Here is a 9643-nt window from a genome sequence, read left to right on the forward strand (position 1 = left end):
TCGTGGATCTCTTTGCTAGACTTATTTCTGTGGAATCTGAAAACAGATATTTCGGATAACTTTGAAGACTATAGGGCCAAAGGTAATATCCTCCGATAACTAAGAGAAAGAAGCTTTCTGAGAAACTTCTTTGTGTTCTGTGAAATCATCTCACAGAGTTACAGCTTTCCCCTCAATAAGCCTTTCGCTAAGACAGTTCTTGTGGAATTGGCAAAGTGATATTTGGAAGCCCATAGAGGGCTATGGTGAAAAAGGAAATATCCTCCGATGAAATCTGGAAAGAAACTTTCTGAGAAACTGCTTAGTGTTCTGTTAATTCATCTCACAGAGTTACATCTATATTTCGTGGATCTCTTTGCTAGCCTTATTTCTGTGGAATCTGAGAACAGATATTTCGGATCCCTTTGAACACTATAGGGCCAAAGGAAATATCCTCCAATAACAAAGAGAAAGAAGCTTTCTGAGAAATTTCTCTGTGTTCTATGTAATCATCTCACAGAGTTACAGCTTTCCCCTCAAGAAGCCTTTCGCTAAGACAGTTCTTGTGGAATTGGCAAAGTGATATTTGGAAGCCCATAGAGGGCTATGGTGAAAAAGGAAATATCCTCAGATGAAATCTGGAAAGAAGCTTTCTGAGAAACTGCTTAGTGTTCTGTTAATTCATCTCACATAGTTACATCTGTATTTCGTGGATCACTTGGCTAGCCTCATTTCTGTGGAATCTGAGAACAGATATTTCGGATCCCTTTGAAGACTATAGGGCCAAAGGAAATATCCTCCGATAACTAAGAGAAAGAAGCTTTCTGAGAAACTTCTTTGTGTTCTGTGAAATCATCTCACAGAGTTATAGCTTTCCCCTCAAGAAGCCTTTCGGTAAGACAGTTCTTGTGGAATTGGCAAAGTGATATTTGGAAGCCCATAGAGGGCTATGGTGAAAAAGGAAATATCCTCAGATGAAATCTGGAAAGAAGCTTTCTGAGAAACTGCTCAGTGTTCTGTTAATTCGTCTCACAGAGTTACATCTGTATTTCGTGGATCTCTTTGCTAGCCTTATTTCTGTGGAATCTGAGAACAGATATTTCGGATCCCTTTGAAGACTATAGGGCCAAAGGAAATATCCTCCGATAACTAAGAGAAAGAAGCTTTCTGAGAAACTTCTTTGTGTTCTGTGAAATCATCTCACAGAGTTACAGCTTTCCCCTCAAGAAGCCTTTCGCTAGGACATTTCTTGTGGAATTGGCAAAGTGATATTTGGAAGCCCATAGAGGGCTATGGTCAAAAAGGAAACATCCTCCGATGAAATCTGGAAAGAAGCTTTCTGAGAAACTGCTTAGTGTTCTGTTAATTCATCTCACAGAGTTACTTCTATATTTCGTGGATCTCTTTGCTAGCCTTATTTCTGTGGAATCTGAGAACAGGTATTTCATATCCCTTTGAAGACTATAGGGCCAAAGGAAATATCCTCCGATAAGTAAGAGAAAGAAGCTTTCTGAGAAACTTCTTTGTGTTCTGGAAATCATCTCAGAGAGTTACAGCTTTCCCCTCAAGAAGCCTTTCGCTAAGACAGTTCTTGTGGAATTGGCAAAGTGATATTTGGAAGCCCATAGAGGGCTATGGTGAAAAAGGAAATATCCTCCAATGAAATCTGGAAAGAAGCTTTCTGAGAAACTGCTTAGTGTTCTGTTAATTCATCTCACAGAGTTACATCTATATTTCGTGGATCTCTTTGCTAGACTTATTTCTGTGGAATCTGGAAACAGATATTTCGGATCCCTTTGAAGACTATAGAGCCAAAGGAAATATCCTCCGAAAACTAAGAGAAAGAAGCTTTCTGAGAAATTTCTTTGTGTTCTATGTAATCATCTCACAGAGTTACAGCTTTCCCCTCAAGAAGCCTTTCGCTAAGACAGTTCTTGTGGAATTGGCAAAGTGATATTTGGAAGCCCATAGAGGGCTATGGTGAAAAAGGAAATATCCTCAGATGAAATCTGGAAAGAAGCTTTCTGAGAAACTGCTTACTGTTCTGTTAATTCATCTCACAGAGTTACATCTATATTTCGTGGATCTCTGTGCTAGCCTTATTTCTGTGGAATCTGAGAACAGATATTTCGGATCCCTTTGAAGACTATAGGGCCAAAGGAAATATCCTCCGATAACTAAGAGAAAGAAGCTTTCTGAGAAACTTCTTTGTGTTCTGTGAAATCATCTCACAGAGTTACAGCTTTCCCCTCAAGAAGCCTTTCGCTAAGACAGTTCTTGTGGAATTGGCAAAGTGATATTTGGAAGCCCATAGAGGGCTATGGTGAAAAAGGGAATATCCTCAGATGAAATCTGGAAAGAAGCTTTCTGAGAAACTGCTTAGTGTTCTGTTAATTCATCTCACAGAGTTACATCTGTATGTCGTGGATCACTTGGCTAGCCTTATTTCTGTGGAATCTGAGAACAGATATTTCGGATCCCTTTGAAGACTATAGGGCCAAAGGAAATATACTCCGATAACTAAGAGAAAGAAGCTTTCTGAGAAACTTCTTTGTGTTCTGTGAAATCATCTCACAGAGTTACAGCTTTACCCTCAAGAAACCTTTCGCTAGGACATTTCTTGTGCAATTGGCAAAGTGATATTTGGAAGCCCATAGAGGGCTATGGTCAAAAAGGAAACATCCTCCGATGAAATCTGGAAATAAGCTTTCTGAGAAACTGCTTAGTGTTCTGTTAATTCATCTCACAGAGTTACTTCTATATTTCGTGGATCTCTTTGCTAGCCTTATTTCTGTGGAATCTGAGAACAGGTATTTCGGATCCCTTTGAAGACTATAGGGCCAAAGGAAATATCCTCCGATAACTAAGAGAAAGAAGCTTTCTGAGAAACTTCTTTGTGTTCTGTCAAATCAGCTCACAGAGTTACAGCTTTCCCCTCAAGAAGCCTTTCGCTAAGACAGTTCTTGTGGAATTGGCAAAGTGATATTTGGAAGCCCATAGAGGGCTATGGTGAAAAAGGAAATATCCTCAGATGAAATCTGGAAAGAAGCTTTCTGAGAAACTGCTTACTGTTCTGTTAATTCATCTCACAGAGTTACATCTGTATTTCGTGGATCTCTTTGCTAGACTTATTTCTGTGGAATCTGAAAACAGATATTTCGGATCCCTTTGAAGACTATAGGGCCAAAGGAAATATCCTCCGATAACTAAGAGAAAGAAGCTTTCTGAGAAACTTCTTTGTGTTCTGTGAAATCATCTCACAGAGTTACAGCTTTCCCCTCAAGAAGCCTTTCGCTAAGACAGTTCTTGTGGAATTGGCAAAGTGATATTTGGAAGCCCATAGAGGGCTATGGTGAAAAAGGAAATATCCTCCAATGAAATCTGGAAAGAAGCTTTCTGAGAAACTGCTTAGTGTTCTGTTAATTCATCTCACAGAGTTACATCTATATTTCGTGGATCTCTTTGCTAGCCTTATTTCTGTGGAATCTGAGAACAGATATTTTGGATCCCTTTGAAGACTATAGGGCCAAAGGAAATATCCTCCGATAACAAAGAGAAAGAAGCTTTCTGAGAAATTTCTTCGTGTTCTATGTAATCATCTCACAGAGTTACAGCTTTCCCCTCAAGAAGCCTTTCGCTAAGACAGTTCTTGTGGAATTGGCAAAGTGATATTTGGAAGCCCATAGAGGGCTATGGTGAAAAAGGAAATATCCTCAGATGAAATCTGGAAAGAAGCTTTCTGAGAAACTGCTAACTGTTCTGTTAATTCATCTCACAGAGTTACATCTATATTTCGTGGATCTCTGTGCTAGCCTTATTTCTGTGGAATCTGAGAACAGATATTTCGGATCCCTTTGAAGACTATAGGGCCAAAGGAAATATCCTCCGATAACTAAGAGAAAGAAGCTTTCTGAGAAACTTCTTTGTGTTCTGTGAAATCATCTCACAGAGTTACAGCTTTCCCCTCAAGAAGCCTTTCGCTAAGACAGTTCTTGTGGAATTGGCAAAGTGATATTTGGAAGCCCATAGAGGGCTATGGTGAAAAAGGAAATATCCTCAGATGAAATCTGGAAAGAAGCTTTCTGAGAAACTGCTTAGTGTTCTGTTAATTCATCTCACAGAGTTACATCTGTATTTCGTGGATCACTTGGCTAGCCTTATATCTGTGGAATCTGAGAACAGATATTTCGGATCCCTTTGAAGACTATAGGGCCAAAGGAAATATCCTCCGATAACTAAGAGAAAGAAGCTTTCTGAGAAACTTCTTTGTGTTCTGTGAAATCATCTCACAGAGTTACAGCTTTCCCCTCAAGAAGCCTTTCGCTAACACAGTTCTTGTGGAATTGGCAAAGTGATATTTGGAAGCCCATACAGGGCTATGGTGAAAAAGGAAATATCCTCAGATGAAATCTGGAAAGAAGCTTTCTGAGAAACTGCTCAGTGTTCTGTTAATTCATCTCACAGAGTTACATGTGTATTTCGTGGATCTCTTTGCTAGGCTTATTTCTGTGGAATCTGAGAACAGATATTTCGGATCCCTTTGAAGACTATAGGGCCAAAGGAAATATCCTCCGATAACTAAGAGAAAGAAGCTTTCTGAGAAACATCTTTGTGGTCTATGAAATCATCTCACAGAGTTACAGCTTTCCCCTCAAGAAGCCTTTCGCTAAGACAGTTCTTGTGGAATTGGCAAAGTGATATTTGGAAGCCCATAGAGGGCTATGGTGAAAAAGGAAATATCCTCCGATGAAATCTGGAAAGAAGCTTTCTGAGAAACTGCCTAGTGTTCTGTTAATTCATCTCACAGAGTTACATCTATATTTCGTGGATCTCTTTGCTAGCCTTATTTCTGTGGAATCTGAGAACAGATATTTCGGATCCCTTTGAAGACTATAGGGCCAAAGGAAATATCCTCCGATAACAAAGAGAAAGAAGCTTTCTGAGAAATTTCTTTGTGTTCTATGTAATCATCTCACAGAGTTACAGCTTTCCCCTCAAGAAGCCTTTCGGTAAGACAGTTCTTGTGGAATTGGCCAAGTGATATTTGGAAGCCCATAGAGGGCTATGGTTAAAAAGGAAATATCCTCAGATGAAATCTGGAAAGAAGCTTTCTGAGAAACTGCTTAGTGTTCTGTTAATTCATCTCAGAGTTACATCTATATTTCGTGGATCTCTGTGCTAGCCTTATTTCTGTGGAATCTGAGAACAGATATTTCGGATCCCTTTGAAGACTATAGGGCCAAAGGAAATATCCTCCGATAACTAAGAGAAAGAAGCTTTCTGAGAAACTTCTTTGTGTTCTGTGAAATCATCTCACAGAGTTACAGCTTTCCCCTCAAGAAGCCTTTCGCTAAGACAGTTCTTGTGGAATTGGCAAAGTGATATTTGGAAGCCCATAGTGGGCTAGGGTGAAAAAAGAAATATCCTCAGATGAAATCTGGAAAGAAGCTTTCTGAGAAACTGCTTAGTGTTCTGTCAATTCATCTCACAGAGTTACATCTGTATTTCGTGGATCACTTGGCTAGCCTTATATCTGTGGAATCTGAGAACAGATATTTCGGATCCCTTTGAAGACTATAGGGCCAAAGGAAATATCCTCCGATAACTAAGAGAAAGAAGCTTTCTGAGAAACCTCTTTGTGTTCTGTGAAATCATCTCACAGAGTTACAGCTTTCCCCTCAAGAAGCCTTTCGCTAAGACAGTTCTTGTGGAATTGGCAAAGTGATATTTGGAAGCCCATAGAGGGCTATGGTGAAAAAGGAAATATCCTCAGATGAAATCTGGAAAGAAGCTTTCTGAGAAACTGCTTAGTGTTCTGTTAATTCATCTCACAGAGTTACATCTGTATTTCGTGGATCTCTTTGCTAGACTTATTTCTGTGGAATCTGAAAACAGATATTTCGGATCCCTTTGAAGACTATAGGGCCAAAGGAAATATCCTCCGATAACTAAGAGAAAGAAGCTTTCTGAGAAACTTCTTTGTGTTCTGTGAAATCATCTCACAGAGTTACAGCTTTCCCCTCAAGAAGCCTTTCGCTAAGACAGTTCTTGTGGAATTGGCAAAGTGATATTTGGAAGCCCATAGAGGGCTATGGTGAAAAAGGAAATATCCTCCAATGAAATCTGGAAAGAAGCTTTCTGAGAAACTGCTTAGTGTTCTGTTAATTCATCTCACAGAGTTACATCTATATTTCGTGGATCTCTTTGCTAGCCTTATTTCTGTGGAATCTGAGAACAGATATTTCGGATCCCTTTGAAGACTATAGGGCCAAAGGAAATATCCTCCGATAACAAAGAGAAAGAAGCTTTCTGAGAAATTTCTTCGTGTTCTATGTAATCATCTCACAGAGTTACAGCTTTCCCCTCAAGAAGCCTTTCGCTAAGACAGTTCTTGTGGAATTGGCAAAGTGATATTTGGAAGCCCATAGAGGGCTATGGTGAAAAAGGAAATATCCTCAGATGAAATCTGGAAAGAAGCTTTCTGAGAAACTGCTTAGTGTTCTGTTAGTTCATCTCACAGAGTTACATCTATATTTCGTGGATCTCTGTGCTAGCCTTATTTCTGTGGAATCTGAGAACAGATATTTCGGATCCCTTTGAAGACTATAGGGCCAAAGGAAATATCCTCCGATAACTAAGAGAAAGAAGCTTTCTGAGAAACTTCTTTGTGTTCTGTGAAATCATCTCACAGAGTTACAGCTTTCCCCTCAAGAAGCCTTTCGCTAAGACAGTTCTTGTGGAATTGGCAAAGTGATATTTGGAAGCCCATAGAGGACTATGGTGAAAAAGGAAATATCCTCAGATGAAATCTGGAAAGAAGCTTTCTGAGAAACTGCTCTGTGATGTGTGTCTTCCACTCACAGAGTTACATCTGTATTTCGTTGATCTCTTTGCTAGCCTTATTTCTGTGGAATCTGAGAACAGATATTTCGGATCCCTTTGAAGACTATTGGGCCAAAGGAAATATACTCCGATAACTAAGAGAAAGAAGCTTTCTGAGAAACTTCTTTGTGTTCTGTGAAATCATCTCACAGAGTTACAGCTTTCCCCTCAAGAAGCCTTTCGCTAAGACAGTTCTTGTGGAATTTGCAAAGTGATATTTGGAAGCCCCTAGAGGGCTATGGTGAAACAGGAAATATCCTCCGATGAAATCTGGAAAGAAGCTTTCTGAGAAACTGCTTAGTGTTCTGTTAATTCATCTCACAGAGTTACATCTGTATTTCGTGGATCACTTGGCTAGCCTTATATCTGTGGAATCTGAGAACAGATATTTCGGATCCCTTTGAAGACTATAGGGCCAAAGGAAATATCCTCCGATAACTAAGAGAAAGAAGCTTTCTGAGAAACTTCTTTGTGTTCTGTGAAATCATCTCACAGAGTTACAGCTTTCCCCTCAAGAAGCCTTTCGCTAAGACAGTTCTTGTGGAATTGGCAAAGTGATATTTGGAAGCCCATAGAGGGCTATGGTGAAAAAGGAAATATCCTCAGATGAAATCTGGAAAGAAGCTTTCTGAGAAACTGCTTAGTGTTCTGTTAATTCATCTCACAGAGTTACATCTATATTTCGTGGATCTCTTTGCTAGCCTTATTTCTGTGGAATCTGAGAACAGATATTTCGGATCCCTTTGAAGCCTATAGGGCCAAAGGAAATATCCTCCGATAACAAAGAGAAAGAAGCTTTCTGAGAAATTTCTTTGTGTTCTATGTAATCATCTCACAGAGTTACAGCTTTCCCCTCAAGAAGCCTTTCGCTAAGACAGTTCTTGTGGAATTGGCAAAGTGATATTTGGAAGCCCATAGAGGACTATGGTGAAAAAGGAAATATCCTCAGATGAAATCTGGAAAGAAGCTTTCTGAGAAACTGCTTAGTGTTCTGTTAATTCATCTCACAGAGTTACATCTGTATGTCGTGGATCACTTGGCTAGCCTTATTTCTGTGGAATCTGAGAACAGATATTTCGGATCCCTTTGAAGACTATAGGGCCAAAGGAAATATCCTCCGATAACTAAGAGAAAGAAGCTTTCTGAGAAACTTCTTTGTGTTCTGTGAAATCATCTCACAGAGTTACAGCTTTACCCTCAAGAAGCCTTTCGCTAGGACATTTCTTGTGGAATTGGCAAAGTGATATTTGGAAGCCCATAGAGGGCTATGGTCAAAAAGGAAACATCCTCCGATGAAATCTGGAAATAAGCTTTCTGAGAAACTGCTTAGTGTTCTGTTAATTCATCTCACAGAGTTACTTCTATATTTCGTGGATCTCTTTGCTAGCCTTATTTCTGTGGAATCTGAGAACAGTTATTTCGGATCCCTTTGAAGACTATAGGGCCAAAGGAAATATCCTCCGATAACTAAGAGAAAGAAGCTTTCTGAGAAACTTCTTTGTGTTCTGTGAAATCATCTCACAGAGTTACAGCTTTACCCTCAAGAAACCTTTCGCTAGGACATTTCTTGTGGAATTGGCAAAGTGATATTTGGAAGCCCATAGAGGGCTATGGTCAAAAAGGAAACATCCTCCGATGAAATCTGGAAATAAGCTTTCTGAGAAACTGCTTAGTGTTCTGTTAATTCATCTCACAGAGTTACTTCTATATTTCGTGGATCTCTTTGCTAGCCTTATTTCTGTGGAATCTGAGAACAGGTATTTCGGATCCCTTTGAAGACTATAGGGCCAAAGGAAATATCCTCCGATAACTAAGAGAAAGAAGCTTTCTGAGAAACTTCTTTGTGTTCTGTGAAATCATCTCACAGAGTTACAGCTTTCCCCTCAAGAAGCCTTTCGCTAAGACAGTTCTTGTGGAATTGGCAAAGTGATATTTGGAAGCCCATAGAGGGCTATGGTGAAAAAGGAAATATCCTCAGATGAAATCTGGAAAGAAGCTTTCTGAGAAACTGCTCAGTGTTCTCTTAATTCATCTACAGAGTTACATCTGTATTTCGTGGATCTCTTTGCTAGCCTTATTTCTGTGGAATCTGAGAACAGATATTTCGGATCCCTTTGAAGACTATAGGGCCAAAGGAAATATCCTCCGATAACTAAGAGAAAGAAGCTTTCTGAGAAACCTCTTTGTGTTCTGTGAAATCATCTCACAGAGTTACAGCTTTCCCCTCAAGAAGCCTTTCGCTAAGACAGTTCTTGTGGAATTGGCAAAGTGATATTTGGAAGCCCATAGAGGGCTATGGTGAAAAAGGAAATATCCTCAGATGAAATCTGGAAAGAAGCTTTCTGAGAAACTGCTTAGTGTTCTGTTAATTCATCTCACAGAGTTACATCTGTATTTCGTGGATCTCTTTGCTAGACTTATTTCTGTGGAATCTGAAAACAGATATTTCGGATCCCTTTGAAGACTATAGGGCCAAAGGAAATATCCTCCGATAACTAAGAGAAAGAAGCTTTCTGAGAAACTTCTTTGTGTTCTGTGAAATCATCTCACAGAGTTACAGCTTTCCCCTCAAGAAGCCTTTCGCTAAGACAGTTCTTGTGGAATTGGCAAAGTGATATTTGGAAGCCCATAGAGGGCTATGGTGAAAAAGGAAATATCCTCCAATGAAATCTGGAAAGAAGCTTTCTGAGAAACTGCTTAGTGTTCTGTTAATTCATCTCACAGAGTTACATCTATATTTCGTGGATCTCTTTGCTAGCCTTATTTCTGTGGAATCTGAGAA

The sequence above is a fragment of the Macaca mulatta genome, chromosome 6, assembly GCF_049350105.2.
Source record: "Macaca mulatta isolate MMU2019108-1 chromosome 6, T2T-MMU8v2.0, whole genome shotgun sequence".
NCBI lineage: Eukaryota > Metazoa > Chordata > Mammalia > Primates > Cercopithecidae > Macaca > Macaca mulatta.